This window comes from Podarcis cretensis, assembly GCF_951804945.1.
Source record: "Podarcis cretensis genome assembly, chromosome: 6".
In the NCBI taxonomy this organism is placed as follows: domain Eukaryota; kingdom Metazoa; phylum Chordata; class Lepidosauria; order Squamata; family Lacertidae; genus Podarcis; species Podarcis cretensis.
The window spans coordinates 4,969,228-4,992,703 of record NC_137175.1 but is presented as its reverse complement, the minus strand read 5'-3'; the positions used below and the strand labels follow the sequence as shown (position 1 = coordinate 4,992,703).

General features: G+C 45.4%; 1 protein-coding gene across 2 annotated transcripts in view; it reads right to left on the bottom strand.

Annotated features, from left to right (window-relative positions):
- Positions 1 to 19,777, bottom strand: part of CSNK2A1 (casein kinase 2 alpha 1) — a 48,718-nt gene extending 28,941 nt beyond the window's left edge. Inside the window, exons 1-2 of one of the 2 annotated variants that reach the window (XM_079979735.1) lie at positions 19,649 to 19,770; positions 10,570 to 10,611 (exon numbers count right to left, since the gene is read on the bottom strand). The gene's annotated coding sequence lies outside the window, so the exon portion shown is untranslated. Of the gene's footprint in view, positions 1 to 10,569; positions 10,612 to 19,648 lie in introns of both variants that reach the window. The other variant, XM_079979734.1, reaches the window with a different exon arrangement.
- Between the last annotated feature and the right edge of the window lie 3,699 nt (positions 19,778 to 23,476).

Genomic DNA, 23,476 nt, shown 5'->3' with positions numbered 1-23,476 from the left:
ATGTTTCTCCTTGCCAAAAGTGAGAGAGTCGCGGTCACCGTTTAAATCTGCAATGATGATAACTAACTGGACACAGAAAATAGCACCCTAAACTCATTCCTCGATATAATTTTGTAAGTTTTAAGCTGCATATGGATTTACAAACCGACACAAGTACCTTGAAGGATGGTTGTTGGCATTCTTCTTCTTTCAGGACTGGTGTTACATACTTGTATGAGGCCACTCTTGACGACAGCCTAGCTAAAGAGTTTTGCGCTAGCTGTAGTTTCCAAGCCAGTTTCACAGGCAGCCCCACATAAAGTGCATTACAGTAACCCAATTCAAGGCAGTGTTAGAAACTCAGATATATACTATAAGCTAGGCACCAAATGGCTCCTTAAACCAAGGTTACAGTTGCCAAAACAAAATACCTAGTTGCCATTTTGGTGCCAGACGGCTCGAGGTTTGTATTTTTCAACACAACTTTTTGCTTCCTGAAATTCATTCTGACGGTGCAGATAAAATATAATGGCTAGAATGCTACAGGATGTGTTGCTAATGTGTGAAAATAGTCAAGATCCAGGATCCCCAGGTGTACACCTCCAAATGGTGGAGACATTAGGTACCATCCTGGCACCTGGGCAGCTTCGCTTGGTCGCAAGTGGCCGATAAGTCAAGTGCAAAATGTGCCTGGGAAAGTTTGAACGCTGATTCCAGGTTACCAGTGCTTGCACCACAGCACAAAGCTCTTCTTGCTCAGGAATATTTGCAGCCGGTAAAAGAAATTTTTAGTAGCAGAAGCCTCTTAAGCCTCCAAGGTGAGTGCTAGTTTTAGGAGCACCACCAGACTATACACCTGTTCTTTAATAGTGAGTGCAATCACCCCCGCCCCAGAATAAGCAATTTACTTAGTTCTCAGCTGGGAACTACTCATGTATTTATTTGTTCCATAATAATTATCCACCGCTCTATTGCAAAACAAGCAAACAAACAAACCACCTCAAAGTGATTTACAAACACACACACACACACACACACACACACAAGAAAACATGACAGCCATACTTTAAAACATACAAAAATTAAAATACTGAAACAGATAAATATTGCCTCAACTTTTTAAGCATCTGGGTAGGCTTTTCTAAACCAGAATGTTTCCAGCAGGCACTGAAAAAAGTACAGTGAAGGCCCCTGCTTGATATCAATAGGCAGGGAGTTCCAAAGTGCAGGCGCTGCCACACTGAACGGTCGAGTTCTTGCAAAAGCAGAATGGTAGATCGGCCAATTCCGCCAATCAGTGTGGTCATCCAGAGGACCTGTATCTTATCAGAATAAATTCAACTTATTGGCCCTCATCCAGCCCACCACTATATCTGGGAAAGACTGGCCTGCGAGTGCTCCAGTTGGAGAACAGCCTTTACCAAAGGTGTCATGGGCTTTGAAGACACTCAAACTCAGGACGCAAGGGAGAAACGTGCTAAGAGGAAGGCACGCTTGGCAAATCCACACCGTGATCAACTACTGCCCGGAAACCAATGTCCCCACTGTGGAAGGACGTGTGGCTCCAGAATTGGCCTCCACAGTCACTTACGGACTCGTTGTTGAATCTTACTCAGCTACGAGTGATCGCCAAAGAAGGAGAAGAAGGAGAAGAATATCCAGGCATCTGTCCAGGACTTGCAAAGTTTCAGCAAACACTGTTGGGTAAGGGCCTTGCCTCTATTTTTTGACTTGATATAGTCCAGAGTAGTAATTATTGTCTTCTACGCGCATTACAAGGGCAACCTAGATTGTTATGAAGCTGCATTTGCACCATCCTTTGAAGACAGCACAAGAGCGAAGAAACATCTGCAGAGCATCTCTTGCCAGCAAGGAAAACATCTGGATGACTCAGCAGCTCCACAGAACATGGAACCATTGCTATCTCTCTGAATTAATTGCTCTACCAGCACAACTGTACTCATATATGTTAATTTCTGCTCTCCTTCCCAATCCTTGCTAGCAAGAGTGGAAAGGGAAGGGGGTGGTTGTATCATCAGAACTCCATCAGGGCCTGGATCTTAGAACTGAGTTTGGGGGGGGGGGAGAGACCACTATGTAATTTCCCATCTAATATTTTGCCAAGCCCAATTCCAAGTCAGGCCAAATGGAGTTTGCAATCACTAATTATCACCGGCCTTGGGAGAGGCCACAACCTATTTCTCCAGAATCACTGAGCTCATCTGCGGTCATGTACTCTCTTTGTATTAGAAGCAGACTCTACCAAAAGCTTGGAAATTTGTTCAGCACTCAGATAATAAATATTTATGACCAAACATGAACATTTATTTCCCGTTTAATGGGGGAAACGCTGCTCTGCTTACTAACTACTTGTTTCTACAAGAACCTGGGCATTTCGGCCGGCCGGCAAATTGCCTTGCTCTGCTTCTGTAAACAGACAGAGAGGGATGTATAGAAATCCGTGTTTTGAAATAAAGGTGCAATATATGTGTGTGCGCAGCCTGCTTGGAATGTCACATTAAACTGTAGTTTATTAAGCCTGCTTTAATGTGAATGAGTAGCAGGTTGCTGCAACTAAAGACTCTTCGTTCTTCCCCGTTCCTGCTTCAGGGAAACCAGGCACTGTCTGGCTTAACCTGGGCTTATGGTTTGTTCATCACTGTTTAAAGCATGAGCAGAAGCAAAGTGTGTTCTTGGCTTATTGCTTGTTTGGAGGAAACAAACCGTAAGCTCAGGTTCGGATCAGACTTGTTCCCCACAAGTGTGAGGCAGTGAGGAATGAAGAACCCGCTGTATCTGCACAAGCACACTGCTCATGCACACTAAACCAGTTTGTTTTCGCTGGGGGGTACCCCAACTAACACGTTTCATCAGAGTAAGTATTTCCACTTGTGCAACAGAACTTCCTCCCCCGTAAGCCCCCAAAATTTGTTTTGGGGGAAGGAGCAGGTTTTCCAAACCCTCCAGAGCAAAGTGGGGGACATTCCATAGTGCAAGTAGAAATATTTGGGCTGGTGGGATAAGTTAGTTGGATAGTACCCACTGTGTTTGAATGTGATGTGTGAACCAGGTCCCTCTCTCTTTTTGTGCAATTAACCTCTCTAGTTGGATTAGCGATGGGGAACCTCTTTCAGCTTGAAGGACAACATTCAGAGGCTGGGGCCAGAGGCAAAACTGGGAGGAGCAAAGAAGGCAAATTTTGCCTTTGTACACCGGACCAATTTCGACACATGTAACCTCTCTGCCCTCCATCCAAGGAAGCAAGAGGCAATACCGCAGCTCAAGCACACATTGCAGGTAGATGAAAACACACCAAGAGGATGCAAAACAAGGCCCAGAAGTGGGTGCGGCTGGGGAAGAGTCCAAAGGGCTTAGGGGTTTCCCAAACTTAGGTCTCTGTTGGACTACAACTCACATCATCCCTGACCACTCTTGCTAGCTAGGGATGGTGGGAGTTGTAGTCCAAAAACAGCTGGAGACTCAAAGTTTGGGAAACGTTGGCTTAGGTCATTGCCTGAAGTTAGGCCCCCGCGAATGAGATACACTAATACAGCTTGACATAAATCATGGGCAAGTGAATGTTATGTTATCCAATAGTAAGCATGCTGTGCACCATTTATTAAATTAGTAAAAATATTGTGTGTTATTGAATGATATAGTTAATGCCCTTCTAGGTACGATAAGAATGTTTTAAGGATATCATGCAATAAATATGTCCTTTTCTTATTGAGCATCTGCAAGTACAAGCTTGACTTAAAACTGTCCTTTATTTAAATCAATCCATTATGTCTGTCAAAGGATGGCTTTGAACAGATGAAGCACAGAAACAGTGGTACCTTGGGTTACATACACTTCAGGTTACATACGCTTCAGGTTACAGACTCCGCTAACCCAGAAATAGTGCTTCAGGTTAAGAACTTTGCTTCAGGTTGAGAACAGAAATTGTTCTCCAGCGGTGCGGCGGCAGCGGGAGGCCCCATTAGCTAAAGTGGTGCTTCAGGGTAAAAACAGTTTCAGGTTAAGTATGGACCTCCGGAACGAATTAAGTACTTAACCCGAGGTACCACTGTATAAGATCAATTCAAAGCAAACCTTGAAAGGCTAATATATTTCAGTTTGGGGACAATAAAAGTCACTACACGAAAAACGAAAGACACAACCCAATCCATGTATTTTCAGATGTTAAAATTTAAATTGTAATACAACATGGAAAGAAACTGTTCTGCACACCTTCTCTTAAAAGTTCCTGGGCTGCGTCAAGTTACAGTTGCAATCAAAACGTTTCTAGATCATGACACTCTCCAATCCAGTCCAACTCCATCTGAACTTTGGACCCAACAGCTTCCACTTAAGCAGCTGAAATGAAATACTCACGTTCCGTAAATATTAAAATGGCTGAGAGGCTGAAAAGGTTGTCAAAACCTTCCAATGCTTGGGAACCCCAATTTTCTGACACCAACACCATTTGGATATAATTTACTCCAATTCCACCCGGCATTGATTCTACATCTCTCTAAAATAATAATAATGACTTCTGAACCAAGATAAACCAAATTCTATGACCAGTATGTTGTTGTTGTTTAGTCGTGTCCGACTCTTCGTGACCCCCTGGACCAGAGCACGCCAGGCACTCCTGTCTTCCACTGCCTCCCGCAATTTGGTCAGACTCATGTTTGTGGCTTCGAAAACACTGTCCCACCATCTCGTCCTCTGTCATCCCCTTCTCCTTGTGCCCTCAATCTTTCCCAACATCAGGGTCTTTTCCAGGGAGTCTTCTCTTCTCATGAGGTGGCCAAAGTATTGGAGCCTCAGCTTCACAATCTGTCCTTCCAGTGAGCACTCAGGGCTGATTTCCTTCAGAATGGAGAGGTTTGATCTTCTTGCAGTCCATGGGACTCTCAAGAGTCTCCTCCAGCACCATAATTCAAAAGCATCAATTCTTCGGCGATCAGCCTTCTTTATGGTCCACCTCTCACTTCCATACATCACTACTGGGAAAACCATGGCTTTAACTATACGGACCTTTGTTGGCAAGGTGATGTCTCTGCTTTTTAAGATGCTGTCTAGGTTTGCCATCACCTTTCTCCCAAGACCAGTATAAGTTCAGCAATTTTGCAATTGTTTGGTTATTTTGCAAAATTTATCCATATTGCGTTATATCCCTCCCCCCGCCCCCGCTTTCCTCCAAGCTGCTCATGTCAAGGCACATCTATTACATCTTATTCAAATCCCCCATTTCCTTCCTTTCCTTCAAATCCCCGCAGGGCAGCTGACAACATAAAATAATACAATTTTCATAAAAGCATTTAAAATGCTGACTCAATATTAAAAAAGCAGTAGCTAATAATGCCACGTGGAAGACAGGAGTGCCTGGTGTGCTCTGGTCCATGGGGTCACGAAGAGTCGGACACGACTAAACAACAACAACAATAATGCCACTCTGGAGCCTAAGCCCAATTAAGCCCCAAAGGCCCAGACATATAAATGAGTCAAGATTTCGCCTAAAATGGGGGTCAAAGCTGGTTCTTCCTCCCTTTTATCTTCCCAATAACACTGTGAGGTAGGCTGGGCGGGAACAACAATGCAAGCAACTGACGTGCTGAGCCCTTCGGGTCCCTTCAAACTCTACAATTCCCTGATTCTATGGAAATCCTGCTCAGAGGCTTTGCCCACACGCTGTCAAGGCCAGTTCCGAAACTATTAGACCTAGAACTTTTGTGATGTGCAGAACAGAAGACTAAAATGAGAGATCAGAATGCCAAAGTTCCCCTGCCGCCAAGGGTACGTGTGCATCAGTTACACTGAAACGCAAACAATTGCCTCTTCCTTCGCTGTCATTGCCCTCAAGCTGCCACTTGCTGGGCTTCCCCCTTTGTGAAAATAAAACCCCATCCCCATGTTTCTTCACATTCTTTGCTAAGAGAGTTGGCCTTGGGGGCTTAGCCATTTCCAAACCTCACGCCGCTTTCAGGATGGAGGACTCGAACTGGTCTTGCAAACTCAGAACAGTCATCACACAGAGAAGCATCCCTGAAGGAGCATCTCCACGCCCATCGTCCAGCCCGGACACTGAGGTCCAGCGCCGAGGGCCTTCTGGCGGTTGCCTCACTGTGAGAAGTGAAGCTACAGGGAACCAGGCAGAGGGTCTCCTCGGTAGTGGTACCCGCCCTGTGGAACGCCCTCCCATCAGATGTCAAGGAAATAAACAACTACCTGACGTTTAGAAGACATCTGAATGCAGTCCAGTTTAGGGAAGTTTTTAATGACTGGTGTTTTAATGCGTTTTTAATCTTTTGTTGGAAGCCGCCCAGAGTGGCTGGGGAAACCCAGCCAGATGGGCAGGGTATAAGTAATATATTATTATTATTATTATTATTATTATTATTATTATTATTATTATTATTGTTTTATTTTTATTATTATTATCCCATTCCCTCCTTTTTACTCTGGCCACAAATTTAGAAATTAAATGTTTATTCCCTTTCTTGTCCATTGCTCCACCACATTACTTTTTTAATTTCAAGGGAGCAAAATCATAAAATTGAAGAGAAGAGAGGCATTCACAGCTCCCACTCCATATCTGAAGCACTCATGACAGAACAGCTACTGGCAAATCTTGAAATCCTCTGGACCAGGAGATATCACTGTGTTCTCCACCCTAACTACACCCTTCCCATTTGTTTGCAGATAACTCTAGCTAGGGCACATCAAGCGCCACAGCTTGCCTTAGCTTTTGAGGGGTATCTACATGGTGACAACAGTTAAGTGCTATGCCCCCCCCCAACCTCTGGACTGATCCATACTGAATATTTACACCCATGGAAACAGCAGGGGTTGGAGAGTCAGACTGTGGTCCTTCTCACACAGGGCAAACTCTGCAGGAGGGAGACAGCTGGAGAAAAGACTGTATAAATTGCACAGTAAAGCATTCCCAGTGAAGAAACTGTTCTGGCCCCCTGTTAGCAACCCTACTGACGCCATCACAGCGCTTGAAGAGTTGTGCCTCTGAGCCAGTCTTTCACTCACTGACTGCTGTCAATGAGGCTTCTCTAGCTGAGCCAGGGGAGGGGGGAACATAAAAGCTTGCTGGATCAGGCCAATGGCCCACCCAGTCCAGGATCCTGTTCTCACAGTGGCCGAACCAGATGCCTGCAGGAAGCCTACAAGAAGAATTCGAGCACAGGAGCTCTCAGCCCTCCTGCAGGTTCCAGCAACTGGTATTCAGAAGTATTGCTGTGTCCAACTGTGGAGGCACAGCAGAACCATAATGCACAGCCGCCTTCAATAGCCCTCTCCTCCATGAATCTGTCCGCTCCTCTGTTGAAGCCAGAAAAGAATCTTCGCCTTTCAGCTTCTCCTCTTAGAACATACAGCTGTTAGGCTTGTTCTCTCCAGCCTAATATTTGTGGAGTTGGTGTTTTATGGGAGGTGCAGCACAATATCCAAGCACCCCCAAATCAAAACAAGGATTCTCCTAAGACAGAGGTCGGCAACCTCAGGCCCATGGGCCGGAAGCAGCCCATGAGGGTCGCTTAACTGGCCCATGAGCTGCCCCTGAACCAAGCTGCCCACCCAGCGAGTCCCCGTGTGGTGTGCTAAACCGGCACGGTGTAGGGACTCTCTTCTGCGGTTCCAGAAATCGCTTCTGTGCATGCCCAGATGCCGAAAATTGCGTCTGCGCATGTCCGCGGTGCCGGAAATAGCTTCTGCGCATGCCCAGCCACTGAAAATCGCTTCTGCACAGGTGCGATTTCCGGTGTCTGGGCATGCGCAGAAGCGATTGCCAGTGCCGCGGACATGTGCAGACACGATTTCCGGCATCGCGCTGCTCTGGCCTGGCACACGGAGGATCTCAGTGAATGACTATCCTGCTTTCCAGCTCTCTACTGACCAATCCTTCCCTTCCTTTATACACCATCACCAGTTCTCTAAAGTTCTTTTGTGTAGGACTTGCCTTTCAAGCTGAGCTCTTACTGAGACGGCTCCCAGCCCTGAGCAAGGCAGCCAACACTGCTACCCAAGGCTTCACAGCTTCTCTTTCCTAAAATGCCGGCCTGAGCCGCTGCTGTGCTGCTCCTCATCCCCATTTCTTCCTCCTTCCAGTCAGACACCTGGTCTTTTCCTCCCCTCTGCCTTAACATGCAACTGCCAAAGCAGATTGGAAGGGTGGAAGAAGAAGAATTTCCCTGTCCCTCAGGCTCAGAATGAACTCCAGGGGGTTCCTTTTAATGCTGTGTTTGACCCTCTTGTCCCAACCCCAAGTTGGCTCGGGGAAAGGAAAAAAACAAGTTTCCTGGTAAATACTGTGCCAGCCTTGGTGGCCAGCGCCAGGGGGTTGGCTCTAACACTACTAAGCTGGAAAATTCAGCTGATGAAATAACTCTCCCGTGATTTCCCAGCAATATAGCAATTTCTTCATTGAACCTTTTATTCTAAATCTTGTAGCATTACCCTGAGTGAGCCAATATCCTGAGCAGGAAACCAAGGCTGAAGAACTATTCAGAATTCCTAGGTAGCAGCACCAAAGTTTTAGTCACCCAAACAAACAGGATTTTTCCAGTCCTTAAAAGAGAAACTGCTGCTCAATCAGCTCATTTTCAAAATTAAGCACAACCGCTTTAGAGAGAGAGTGAGTTTGGATTTGACATCCCACCTTTCACTCCCTTTAAGGAGTCTCAAAGCGGCTAACATTCTCCTTTCCTTTCCTCCCCCACAACAAACACTCTGTGAGATGAGTGGGGCTGAGAGATTTCAGAGAAGTGTGAGTGGCCCAAGGTCACCCAGCAGCTGCATGTGGAGGAGCGGAGACGCGAACCCGGTTCCCCAGATTACAAGCCTACCGCTCTTAACCACTACACCACGCTGGCTCTCTTTAGCAGCCTGCCGCTAGAAACAGAGTGAAATGTACAATCTGGAAACCTCCTCTCTCTGCCGTGCTAGTGCAAACAAGCCCAGGGCCATGAAACAAAGTCAGAGTATTAGCATACTGGCAAGTAGGATCCATGGGAGGCCGCAATTGCCAGGAAGCCTGGGAGCTGGGTGGTGCTGATGAAACTGGATAACCTCTGGAGGGTGGGACATTGCCACATTTGAAAGCACCTGCTGACCCTGGAACATCCCAGAAAGGCTGTGCTCCCAAACAGAGAAGAGAGAAAAGTTGTTCCTTGGGAAGATATCCTAATATCGCTCCCTCACAGCTCCATCTAAAAGCATCCTTGTTTTTTTTTAAAAAAAGTCCACAAAACTTACTAACCTGCCAGCATCTGTGCTAGCCTGCTGGGGGCTGGCAGAGGCAAAAACAGAGAGCTCTGATTCTCCTGCAACAACCTTCAGAGTTCCTACACGGTTGCAAACAAGGGAGTTTCTCTCCTCTCATAGTTCACGTGCTTCTAAGGGGAGGGACAGAGTACTTGATCCCTCCTTCTCCTTCACTCAACATGCATGCAATTTCTTGTTGCCCGTGGCTGTGAGACTAACGCTTAAACACAAGGCTTTGCCCTGACTTGAGGAAAGCTTCCTGCAGCACAGTTAAGCAGGCTTTTCTCTCCAAACTGGCCCGATGAATTGATTCTTGAGTCTGGCCTGGAGAGGCAAGCGCCAAGGTACACTGGCAGGAACTAGAAATGAGTGGACTGCATTGTGTAAGTTTTATGGATAATAAAAGGCACGACTCAGCTAAGGGGAGGATATCAGCGGGCGCATTTTGCACCTGGCTATTGGCCACTTGTGATCAAGTGAAGATGCCTGGGTTACAGGATGGCACCTAACATCTCTACCACCTGGAGGTACATGCTTGGGGGTCCTTGGATCTCGACTGTTTTCACACCCTATCAACACATCCTGTAGAATTCTGTTATACCATATTTACTCAAATCTAATGTGCACCTTTTTTGGCCAAATTACGTTGCGAAAATTAAGGTGTGCATTAGAATCAATGGCACATTGACATTCGCCAGCAAATACTTTTTTTGGTTTCAAGGTTCTGAAAATTGAGGTGCTCATTAAATTTGATGGTGCATTAGACTCGAGTAAATACAGTATTTTATCTGCACCATCAGAATGAATCTCAGGAACCAAAAAATAATATTGAAAAATATGACTCTAAAGCTGTCTGGCCCCAAAATGGCAACTAGGCATTCCTTTTTGGCGACTGTAACCCTGGTTAAAGGAGCCATTTGGTGCCCAGTTTATATATCGGTTTCTAACACTGGTTGGTGGCCACTGCTACTTTTTGTGGATGCTAATTCCACAGTTTATGCGCTACTTTATCTGTCTTTTATTTTATCTGTCCAACATTCAGCTTCACTGGACGGCCCAGAGATCAAAGTATTATACGAGAAGGGGGAAAAACTTCTCCCTTTCCATCAGTTGAGAAACAGCCTGATCCATTGCCTTGGCTGGCATTGGAATCCTGCTTCCCATTCCTCTGAAAAACGTATCTGCTTCTAACTAGCCCACCCACAACTTAAGCTGGATCAACTGGTCTGTCAAACTCTTGAATGGCTCATTGTAAAGGTGATTCACAGAAGTTCTAGTTCCTAAATACTACCGTACTCTAAAGTTCATTTTTTAAAGAACAATTTCCCCTACCTTATAATTTAAGGCATTTTCAGGATGGCTCACAAACAAAACCTAGGTGAACAAGAGAGAGCATTGTGAAAAACGGCAGCAAAATCATTAATAAGACCTTAAAGCAGCAGAACTGACTATGGAGCATTAAAAGCCTGGAGGGATAAACAGCCCTGGCCTTTAAACAGCAAGGCGTCAGGAGAAGGGCCTGGAAAGACCATCTCAAACCTACAAGCAAATTTTTGTTGGGCTGGGTGATCCTTCAAGACAACCAGGTCTCAAACCAAGTACAAAGCAGTGATGTAGAAGGGAGTCGCGCGAACCCTGAGGATCACAGCTCAACAGGTTTTGGCATCAGAGCATCCTTTTCCCAAGGGGCAGGGTGCTATGTCTCAAACACAGCATGGGATGGGATATGGCGGGGGGAGAGAGATATATGCTCGTCTTTCTGTTTCCAAGCTTCGAGTTATGAAGAGGGGGGAGACAATAAGCCCTCACTCCTCCCCTAGTAGCTTAGAGCTGGAGAGGGAAGGCAGACAGTTGCTCTGCCTCTGCCAGGTGCAGTGTGCACTCATTGGACACACAACTAAACCACAACAGTTCAGACCTGAAGGGAAAGCAAAGGCATGCCTGGGTCCCACAGGTGTTCCAAGCTTGAAAGAGCTTTGAGTACAGGGAGAAGGCCACACCTCCCATGCACAACTGCACACTGAAAGGGGGGGGGAACGGACACACACACACACACACACACACACACACTGGTAACTTACAAAATGCAGAACAACGTGGAAAAGTCAAATATGATATGCAACACAAATATATAGATAGATCACAACCTCCTAAACAAATCTGAAATACTCAAAATATCCCAATTATTGAAAATTCAAATACCAACACAAACATCTCACACTCTGAGGCTATTTTTACAAACCCATGTTCATGCTTACAATGTTTCCTGAAGACAAAACTGTGCAACCACTGCAATGCATTTGTCCAAATGCAATCTTCTGTCTCATTATCTGACTAATGCTTAATTTCTCGATTGCTCCAAGGTCGCATACTTTCTTTTTTTCCAACCACAGAATAATATCTGGGACAGCTGCCAATTTCCCTACTTTTAATGTACAAATCTTAGCTACTACTAAGAGAAATGTGCTCTGTACTTTCTTGACAAGACTCCAAATGCCAAAAATGCTTCTGCTTTCGACTATAACTAAACAGTCATACTTGGGTATTACTTACTATTTCATGCAAGCCGGATCACATTTTTAGGAACGTCAACCACATTTCCAGGCATGTGCCCCTCAGACCACAGGTTGTGAGCCACCCCAATCTCCAAGTGAGATTCCAGAAGGTTCCATGTGCTTACCCAGGAAATGATTTCCTCAGAATGAGGGACAGCAGAGACTGTGGTGTCTTTATGATAGATCATGGGTAGGCAAATGAAGGCCCGGGGGCCAGATCCAGCCCAATCGCCTTTAATAATAATAATAATAATAATAATAATAATAATAATATATTATTTATACCCTGCCCATCTAGCTGGGCTTCCCCAGCCACTCTGGGTGGCTTCCAACAAAGTATTAAAATACAGTGGTCTGTTAAACATTAAAAACTTCCCTAAAGAGGGCTGCCTTCAGATGTCTTCTAAAAGTCTGGTAGTTCTTTTCTTTGACTTCTGGTGGGAGGATGTTCCACAGGGCGGGTGCCATTACCAAGAAGGCCCTCTGCCTGGTTCCCTTTAACTTGGCTTCTCACATTGAGGGCCAGAAGGCCCTCGGTGCTGGACCTCAGCGTTCTAAATCCGGCCAGCGGACGGCCCGGGAATCAGTGTGTTTTTACATGAGTAGAATGTGTCCTTCTATTTAAAATGCATCTCTGGGTTATTTGTGGGGCATAGGAATTCATTCATTCCCCTCCAAAAAAATATAGTCTGGCCCCCCCAACAAGGTCTGAGAGTGGACCGGCCCCCTGCTGAAAAAGTTTGCTGACCCCCGTGATAGATGCTTTATTTACATATATATACACACACACAACTTGAGCTCGCAGCATGAACATCCAAGAACGTACTGCTTCTCCCATAGCCATAGCCTTGGATCCCAGCAGAAATCAAGCATGGTTCTGTCTCCCAGTTGCCCAGCCAGCAGAAGGGAGCTCAGGCATACAGCCTTCCCCCACCCAGCCGATAAGGCTATCTTTTCCAGCTGCCACTATGGTTGAGAACCACTGTATTTCCTAAGCATCAAAGGGCAAGATACCAACTCAATCCAGTGCTCATGTCTTTCAGAATCAGAACACAGTCTTAACCCCCACATACAACAAAATAGGACTCACTTCCTAACTTACCATATATAACCTCATTCTTAAAACCTAACATGACCAGATGAAAAGCAAGGAAGTGGTCCCAAAACCACTTAACAATTCTACAGAGAGAGTGTTTTGTTACCTGCAAATCAACAGGCAAAGCTGAGAAGTCATAACTCATGAGTTTCTCTCTTTTTTGTAACTATTAACAGTGTTCATAGTTGAAGAAAGTCGGAGTAAAATGTGCAAAGGTCATTTTGCTGCATCTTTTGATGTCTCTCCCCCCCGCCCCCCTTCTCTTACAAAAGTTATTTTATGAATGGCGGTAAGCATTGCTCATGTGGTCCACTCATTCGTCCTGACCCACTAGTGGAAGCTCAGAAAATTAGGATTACAGTGGTGCCTCGCAAGACGAAATTAATCCATTCCGTGAGGCTCTTCGTATAGTGGTTTTTTCGTCTTGTGAAGCAAGCCCATTGACAGCTTAGTGGATTAGCGCTATTAGCAGTTTAGCGGCTTTTAGCGGATCAGCTGATGAGCGGCTTATCAGCAGATCAGCTGATAAGCGGCTTAGGGCTTAGGAAAAGGGGGGGAAGGGAAAAAACCCTGCAGAAACTCGCAAGACATTTTCGTCTTGCGAAGCAAGCCCATAGGGAAATTCGTTTTGCGAAACGCCTCCAAAACGGAAAACCCTTTCGTCTAGCGGGTTTTCCGTCTTGCGAGGCGTTCGTCTTGCAGGGCACCACTGTACCTTAAAAGAAACCTCTCTTAAGATCACCTTCCTTCCACACCAAGTTCCAACAACAGCATTCAAATATTAAAATATCCAATTTGGCATTTGTCTGTACAGCTATCTGCCTTTGGGATGGAAGAGGCGAGAACCCCAACTAAAAATAAAAAACCTCAGCCCACAATTTTTATTTAGAAAGTGCATCGCTTACCATAATAGCTTCAAGAATGGACTTCTGAATTTGTACCATAAGCAGATGCAAAGACGATGTGGTGTCATGTACCCACCTCCCCAGAGAGTGTGAACTGTATCTCTAAGAGGAATGCAAACTGTCCTGACTCATCTCAATGGGGCATTTTCTCACTCGCCCTATTTTTCACACTTTATGATCCACAGTGGCAAATAATTTAAACACACTTGCTGAGAGCCCAGCATGCCACTTCTGCAATTAAATGCAAGAACTAGCATCACACAAACAGAGCAAAACAGAAATGAGACAAACAGCCGCCAGTCTCAAAGTCTAATGTGTGCTTTTCGCAAGGAATCTTTGGTTTTGCAGCAGATTTGAGTTTGCAAATCTCAGCATATGAAGAAAATACAGAGCTCAGAAAGGACGGGCAATGGTTCCAGTCAGGGTTTGACTAACCTGGGCTTTAGCAAGCTGCAGAACCTCCATGAACCTTTCCAGCATCCTTCCGTCTCCACCCCATCCGCAACACCCATCCCCAGTCCTAACCTTCTCTCTCTAGAGCCTTCCAACATTCAACCACCTCAATCCTCTATTGCCATACCACCACTGCCTCAATGCTGAAATGCTAAATATTGACAGAAAGCACAGCTAAGTGAGCACAAAGATAATCTGCATGATTTATTGAGCAACATAAATCAGACTCGTAAAGTGCAAGATTGGAGTTTGAGAGCAGAGATCACATGGACCCAAGTAACCTTGCAGTTAGCTACTCGCCAGTAATGGATGACTAGCCATTCTTTCCAGGTGACTAACTCAAAAAGGTTAACTTTCGCAATAGGCCTTTTAACGCTTGCCTGGAGTTTTTATTCTTGCATTTAGTTACCATATTTATTTATTTATTTATTTATTTATTCTGTTTTTGTAAGCCGGAAAAAATTATTCTGAAGGGAAGCATAATAAAAAAAGAAAGGAAAAACACCTGGGTCCTCTCTGTGGGGAAGAATGAATTTGTGTTTCTGGAAGGACACCTCAGCATTTAAGCTGAAGAAAAGGGTGTAACTATGTTAAAGATGGGGAGCAAAGGCAGACCCTTATGCAAGGTCACTCTTCCATCGGGTAGGTACGCAAGCATATTGAATTTCAAAGCGTCAGCCGGGCTATATCTGCACCACATCTCATCAAAAGGAGCAATTCTCATTTGGAATAATTTAAGAAAGGCACGCCCACATTTTGATAACAAGCTCTAGCCAGTGTGCATGCCATGGTATCACACATCGATCCAAGCACTGAATGACAAAAAAATCTCCCAAGTCTGGCCAGGATTGGAGGGTGGGGCTTTTGAGAAAAGTGGGTGGAGCAAAAATATGGAGCTGGCAATATTTCCAAGCCCTGCTGGCTATACAGTGGTGCCTCGCAAGACGAAAAGAATCCATTCCGCGATTCTCTTCGTCTAGCAGTTTTTTTCGTCTTGCGAAGCAAGCCCATTGACGGCTTATCGGATTAGCGGCTTATCGGCTTAGAAAAAGGGGGGGGGGAGGGGAAAAAACCTGCAGGAACTCGCAAGACATTTTTGTCTTGCGAAGCAAGCCCATAGGAAATTCATTTTGCGAAGCACCTCCAAAATGGCAAACTCTTTCGTCTAGCGAGTTTTCCGTCTTGCGAGGCATTCGTCTTGCGGGGCACCACTGTATTCTGTGTACTTCTACGACAGCCCAATGGCCACAGAAATGTTCACCCGAACACTGCTTGAGAGCAGGGTCAACACGAAAGCTTCCCATGTTTATTAGCAGGTCATCCATTACATTACACACAGGGTGTAACGCACTGCAAGCTTTATGTGGAGCTCAAGCTTGATTTGGTCTGCACAGGAGGATTTTAAAAGCTGAGATTGTTTTGTGAAACTCCATTCTGGCGGCGACTAATGATTCTAATCAAGAATTTGAAAGCTAGCTTCCATCAGCAGCAATAAAGGAAGTGTTCCTCGGGGCATAAACCTCTACTGTACAAACAGCTTAGGATACTTTCCCTTGGGCAATCAGCTTTTTCTTGCGTGGTTGCACAGGCCAAAAGATACATTCTTATCAAAATGGTAAAAAAGAGATGAGGAACCCCTGACTGTATCACCTGCAGATCTCACTGCTTTGTGATTTGCAGTCAGTGTTCTGTTGTCCAAATTCTGTGAAGCAAGTGCATTTGAATTAACTTATTTTGCATAATTTATTCTGCTTCTCCTGATCATAGCTAGGGTGCTGAAGACTTACATGGAGATGTTTTCAAAGGATCTACATCTCAGGGTTGTGTGTTCGAGTCCCACACTGGGCAAAAAACCCCTGCATTCCAGGGGGTTGAACTAGATGAGCCTCATGGTACCTTCCAACGATTCTATGCAAGGTCTTCTCTGTGATGGTTCCCTGTTTGTGGGACAGTCTCTCCAGGGAGGCTCACCTGGCACCATTATCATAGATCTTTAGGCATCGGGCAAAAATGTTTCTCTACAACCAGGCCTTTGCCTGATTAACATTCTATGGCCTTTTAAATGTGTTTGTGGGAGGGAGATTATCGGTTTGTTTTTTATGATGTATTTTGTGTTCTCTTTGTACTTTTATGTTGTGAACTGCCCTGTGACTTTGGATAAAAGGCAGTATACATTTTGTTAAATTATGAATTTATTGATACCCTGCCTTTCCCACCTCGGCAGTATACAGTTTTAATAAATAAATAGTAGCCACCAGCTTCAGGATGGAGATCCAGCCGAAGTATTGGGGATGAGCCTGTCATTGTATTGCTTATAATTTCAAACAAGTCTGTATGTCACTAAATCCTTAATATAGGAAGCCTCATGAAATACCATTCATTAATAACAAGGCCATCTTTATTTTTCTTGACATACAGCAACACAAACTTGAACTAGCCTAAAGACTTACACTAACAGGGATGCCCCTCAACCCCAAATTAAAATTTGCCTTTACAGGGGTGCCCCGCAAGACGAACGCCTCGCAAGACGGAAAACCCGCTAGACGAAAGGGTTTTCCGTTTTGGAGGCACTTCGCAAAACGAATTTCCCTATGGGCTTGCTTCGCAAGACGAAATGTCTTGCAAGTTCCTGCGGGGTTTTCCCCCCTTTTCCTAAGCCGCTAAGCCGCTTATCAGCTGATCCGCTAAAAGCTGCTAACCCGCTAATAGCGCTAATATCCGCTAAGCTGTCAATGGGCTTGCTTCGCAAGACGAAAAAACCGCTATACGAAGAGCCTCACGGAACGGATTAATTTCGTCTTGCGAGGCACCACTGTATCAGTTAAAAGTGTGTCTCCGCAATGAACCAGCGAAATTGTCAGTTGATTAACAATTAGCAGTGTAATCCTATACATGTCTAGTGATCAGTAAGTTTCACTGAGTTCAATGCTACTCAACTACCAGGTAAGCACGTGCAGAGAATCCTGTAGCTCTAATAAGCCAACAACAGAGATCAACCTCTCACAAGGGGAAACACAGTAGAAGATAAGAGATCAGCCTTCAGCTACCACAGCATATTGGAACCAGGGGTTTCCTGACCACCGTCACCAAATTACAAGCAGACATTTGCATATGCTGCTGGTTGGGGAAGCATCCCTCATGCCCACTTAGCCAGGGCAGATGTACACTTGGTAGTGGGATCATACTCCTGCAAGGGCTGACAATAAAATCTGGGAAGGAATCTCTCCCCATTCTAGTGGTAAAGAAAGGAGAAGTCCTCCCTAAAGACCCAAGATTTAAAAGCTCCAGTATGCAGCATGCAAAATTCTCAAGCTATCCCTCACTTCCCAACCCGCTATTCCTACAAGAATAAATGAAAGTCTTCCAATATATAGCCAAACTGAGATGATGCAACTTGTCAGGTAATGGGGAAAGAGTGTTTCTTACCTAGTAATATTACATTCTCATGGGGATAAGGAGGAAACCAATTCAGCTGAAGATGAACAGAACTAAAATGGGCACTTGCTCAATATATTCATACCCAACAATAGGGAAAATATCAGTCCTAACATTTTATGCCTGCATCTAATATTTTTTATTCATCCCCCCCAACTGCTATGAGGACTGGAATTTAGAACACTGTGAGACGCTCTGAAACTTTCACTGGAAATGTTTCTTTGGTTCCTCACATTCTCTTATTTCTAACCTCATTAACTTACATACAGCTTCTCGACTTCCTAGTGTGGAGTTAATACCTTTTGTCTATCACTGTGGAAAAAGACATCCCTTTACACCAACTGCACATACCAAGGAAGGAACAGCTTTCTTGGGCATGATCCATGAAAAGAAGAGACAACAAATTGTTAAAATAAAACAAAAAGCAAGGGCAGAAAGCACTTCAGAAGCCCAGATAGCAAGAAATCAAATTTGTAGGATCAAGAGTAAATTTTAATATATCACACTTTACTGTTTTCAGGTACACATATCTGTCCTATCCTATCTAGTCTGATCTTTGTATACAGATGGTTGCAGGATGGGGAGAAATCCCCACAGTATCAGCACCACAGTAATTGGGGAGAGCACTCTTCAACTGTGCAGAAAATGTTCCTACATTTAGCTGGAACAAGGCAATCAGAACCTCCCATCCCACCTTCGTCCCAAGAAGACAGAGAGGCTTGTCTTGGGAATTAGCTGGGAGAAGAGCACTTCAGTAAGGACTCTACAAGTTCCCTGGGGATGACTCTACTCAGTAGTGCCTAGAGGCTTCCAGCTGTCCTCTGTTGGAAACAGGATGCTAAATTAGACAGACCTTGGTCTGATCCAACCAGGTAATTCTTATATCCCCCATAATGATAGGGCAAAGGAACCAGCAATTTTCACATATTTACCCTAGATTTTTAAACTCTCCTAACCACAATTACTCAAAGAGAAAACAATCCTGGGAAATGATAATACCTTTGTTTCTGTTTTTGAAATGCAGATTAGCATGCATTAATGACCCCACCCTAGGCTATCCTCAACCGTCCAACAAGCTCCCAGAACCACAAGCCCAAAAGCCCCTCCTGAAATATGCTCAGGCTCAAGCACTTGCGGACCTCCCAAATAAAGAGATTTAGAGGTACCCTTCAGCATCTGGCACAGAAAGAGCTCCCCTATGCAGCCTGGGAAAGGGGCAAAAGATCCTTGGTAAAAGCAACCTTTCACACACATAAATCCACCATGATTTACCCTTCCTGCCCCCCCTTGAGGGAGACACCCTCTCCGTTCTGCCCCCAAAAGAATCACTGCAGACCCTCAGCAGGACCCCTCCTTCCTCCATCATATGCAAAAGAATATGCCAGAACACACATTGGGGGGGGGCGAGGGAAGATAACCTTTTTTTTTTTTTGCTAGAGTGCAAGAAGGGCCACACTGGGTGGGGGGCACCTTTCAAAGGACTGTCCTGCTTCGTTCCCAGACTCACATAATTGGGGATGGGTGGGGGGGATCTTTCTTTCCCCTCCCCCCCCCAACAAAAGGAAACGTCCCAGTGGTCAACTGATGCACGGGGGGGGGTGTCGGTAGGCGGGGCCTGCTCCCTTCACGCCCAGGGGCGTATCCACTGGCAGCCTCACCCAGGATGGGGAGCCTCCCCTTCCCCCCCCCCCATAGGCTGCCATACTATGCAGCTGCCTCATGGGGAGGGGGGGGGCGAAGAAGCAAAATCCGCACTTCTAGAGGCAGAGACCCCTCATTTTCTCATTTTATATATATGCCCCCCCCACTGCGCCGCCCCCTCCCCTCCCTCGAGGCTCCAAATGGGGGGGGAGGGGGAGTCGAGGAAGCCCCGCCCTCCCCCGTCTCCCGCCTCTGGGCCCTTTCCCCTCCCCCCACCGGGTCCATTCGGGCCGGGGAAGGCGCCCCGCGCCGCTACGGCCACCCACCTGAGGAGGAGGCGGCAGCAGCCACCACCGCGCCTCCCTCGCCGGCCTCACACAGACAATATGGCGGAGGCACAAGGCTCGGCCGCCAGCCGCAGGGCCCAGAGCGAGGCTGGCCGGAAGCGGAAGTCGCTGCCGCGCCGCGCGCTCGGGACCCTCTAGAACTCGGGAGGCTTCTCTGTGCGCTGCCTGCCGGGGACGCATGCGCAGGACGCTTTCCGGGCGTTGCCTTCTGGGAGGTGTAGTTCTCTGAAAGGCAGGATTGGGGACCGAGCTGAGGGACTCTGATTAGCAACTGTGCAGAGGTGGGAGAGTATTATTATTATTATTATTATTATTATTATTATTATTATTATTATCATCATCATGTATTATCATCATGTATTATCATCATTATTATCATTATTATTATTATTATCCTGGTTTGTCAGCGTCTGAACTTTGGAACTCCCTGCCTCTTGAGATACAGCAGGCGCCTTCACTACACCTTTCCCGGCGCCTGCTAAAAACTTTCCCATTTAGAAAAGCTGGGGGACACTAACGAGCAACTGTTCAGAGGTGGGAGAGTATTATTATTATTATTATCATCATAATTATCATTATTATCATTATTATCATTATCAGATCCACCACAGGGAGACTCCTGCACTGCACTGTAAGGTGTGTCACTTTTATAATTAAGTGTTTTAAAGTGTTTTAAATTTGTTGTTAGCCGCCCTGAGCCCAGTTTTTGAACCGGGAAGGGCGGGGTATAAATAATTTGTTGTTGTTGTTGTTGTTGTTGTTGTTGTTGTTATTTTACCCATTTAGCTGGAAACTTGCAATGCGTTGTGGTCCATCTCACATTCCAAAGGCAGGAGAATTTGCTCAGGCCATTAAGAAAAACTCTCTGATTCCTTAATGACCTAAGGAATGTTAATCCTCTTTTGTCTGTTCCCTAACTACCCATTAGTCTGGGTGTTCCTGCTAATTAGTCACCAAAAAACTCAAAAGTGTTTTTCCTAGGTGCTCCAAGAGCATTATTATTATTATTATTATTATTATTATTATTATTTTCCATCCTTCCTCCCAGAGGAGCCCAGGGCAGCAAACAAAAAGTGATGAAAACATATTCAGAATATCTTAAAAATAAGTCCAGTACAGATGTAGACTGAGAGAGAAGTGGAAAGGCGTTTTGGAAGAGGAAGATATTCAGTAGGCAGAGCAAAGACAACAGAGTTCGCTCCCCTTGATTAGTAGCTGTGACTCCTGCATTTCAGAGGGTTCGACTAGATGACCCTTGGGGTCCTTTCCAACTCTACAATTCTATGATTCCTATACTGCATGATACAGACCTCCTGGTATAAGATGGTATCCGCAGGATTCCCTCACTTGCAGAGCACAGTTATAAATTGGGAATATAAAGTGCAGGGTGTTTGAGGACCAGGACATTCGCAGGGAAACCAGAATGCTTGTTTACAAAGCTATTGTACTACCAACCTTACTATATGCTTGTGAAACATGACTAGTGGGGTGCCACAGGGTTCTGTCTTGGGCCCAGTCTTATTCAACATCTTTATCAACGACTTGGACGATGGACTCAAGGGCATCCTGATCAAATTTGCAGATGACACCAAACTGGGAGGGGTGGCTAACACCCCAGAGGACAGGATCACACTTCAAAACGACCTTGACAGATTAGAGAACTGGGCCAAAACAAACAAGATGAATTTTAACAGGGAGAAATGTAAAGTATTGCACTTGGGCAAAAAAAATGAGAGGCACAAATACAAGATGGGTGACACCTGGCTTGAGAGCAGTACATGTGAAAAGGATCTAGGAGTCTTGGTTGACCACAAACTTGACATGAGCCAACAGTGTGACGCGGCAGCTAAAAAAGCCAATGCAATTCTGGGCTGCATCAATAGGAGTATAGCATCTAGGTCAAGGGAAGTAATAGTGCCACTGTATTCTGCTCTGGTCAGACCTCACCTGGAGTACTGTGTCCAGTTCTGGGCACCACAGTTCAAGAAGGACACTGACAAACTGGAATGTGTCCAGAGGAGGGCAACCAAAATGGTCAAAGGCCTGGAAGTGATGCCTTATGAGGAACGGCTAAGGGAGCTGGGCATGTTTAGCCTGGAGAAGAGGAGGTTAAGGGGTGATATGATAGCCATGTTCAAATATATAAAAGGATGTCACATAGAGGAGGGAGAAAGGTTGTTTTCTGCTGCTCCAGAGAAGCGGACACGGAGCAATGGTTCCAAACTACAAGAAAGAAGATTCCACCTAAACATTAGGAAAAACTTCCTGACAGTAAGAGCTGTTTGACAGTGGAATTTGCTGCCAAGGAGTGTGGTGGAGTCTCCTTCTTTGGAGGTCTTTAAGCAGAGGCTTGACAACCATATGTCAGGAGTGCTCTGATGGTGTTTCCTGCTTGGCAGGGGGTTGGACTCGATGGCCCTTGTGGTCTCTTCCAACTCTATGATTCTATGATTCTAATTCCTTGAAAGATTCCATCAATGGTGTATCCGAAATTTTTTACACATCACTTGGGAAGACAGGCGAACTAATGCCACTGTACAGTCATACCTCTTGTTGTGTTTGCTTCACGTTGCAGCTTTTCGGGTTTCACTGTATACTTCCGGGTTTCACTGCGCACGCACACACAGAAGTGTTCTGCACGCTTTGCACATGCGCAGAAGTGCCGCTCTAGTTGCGGACTTTTCGGGGTGCAAACGGCACCCTGGAACGGATCATGTCTGCAACTAGAGGTACCACTGTACTGGAAGAAGCAAAGATCACCCGTGTTGAAGCAATGATTCTTCAACATCAACTTCATTGGACTGGTCATGTTGTGTGGATGCCTGATGATTGTCTTCCAAAGCAACTACTCTATTCCAAACTTAAAAATGGAAAGCGTAATGCTGGTGGTCAACAAAATCATCATCATCATATTTTATTTATATCCCGCCTTCCCCGGCCAAAGTCGGGCTCAGGGAGGCTAACATCAGATACATAACATTGGTATAAAATCAAACAATAATTAAATTACCTCCTAAAAACATGTCAAAATCAAATTAAAGTCTAATTAGATGGCTTTCCGCAGGGTTAGGGGACAGTAAGTGCTAAACATTAAGAGGTTTAAAGACTGTCTCAAGGCAAATTTTAAAAATGTAGTACGTATAAACACCAACAATTGGGAAACTCAGGACGCAAGGGAGAAACGTGCTAAGAGGAAGGCATGCTTGGCAAATCCACACCGTGATCAGCTCCTGCCCAGAAACCTATGTCCCCACTGTGGAAGGACGTGTGGGTCCAGAATTGGCCTCCACAGTCACTTACGGATTCACTGCTAAAACCGTGTTTATGGAAGACAATCTTACTCAGCTACGAGTGATTGCCCAAGAAGAAGAAGAGAAGGGGTGAGATGATCTTTCAGGAATCCTGGTCCCAAGCTGTATATGGCTTTATGCATATATGCCATAAATGTAATCACATCTGATTAAACTTTCTCCCTGTTTACTTTCAACTTGTCATTATTTGGGCACCTCCTCCCCCACAAAAAATGTCTGAACCACCTGACAAAAAGCTTACCAAAGCTTTTATGGTATGTTCCTAGAATCTTAGTACTATTTAGTTGGAAGGGACACATGTGTAAAGGTTGTTGGCATACAACGAGAGACCATGGAGTGTGTCTCCGGGAGCGAAGTCAAACTGCTGGAGAATCGCAGCACCTGCTGTGGCTTCAGAGACCGGGAACTCGTAACTGCTGCCTCCCGCGTTGTTTTTGCTGCGTTAGCGGCACCTAAGTGACCTCCCTGGACGCAAGCCTGGGCAGTGTGTCTGCAA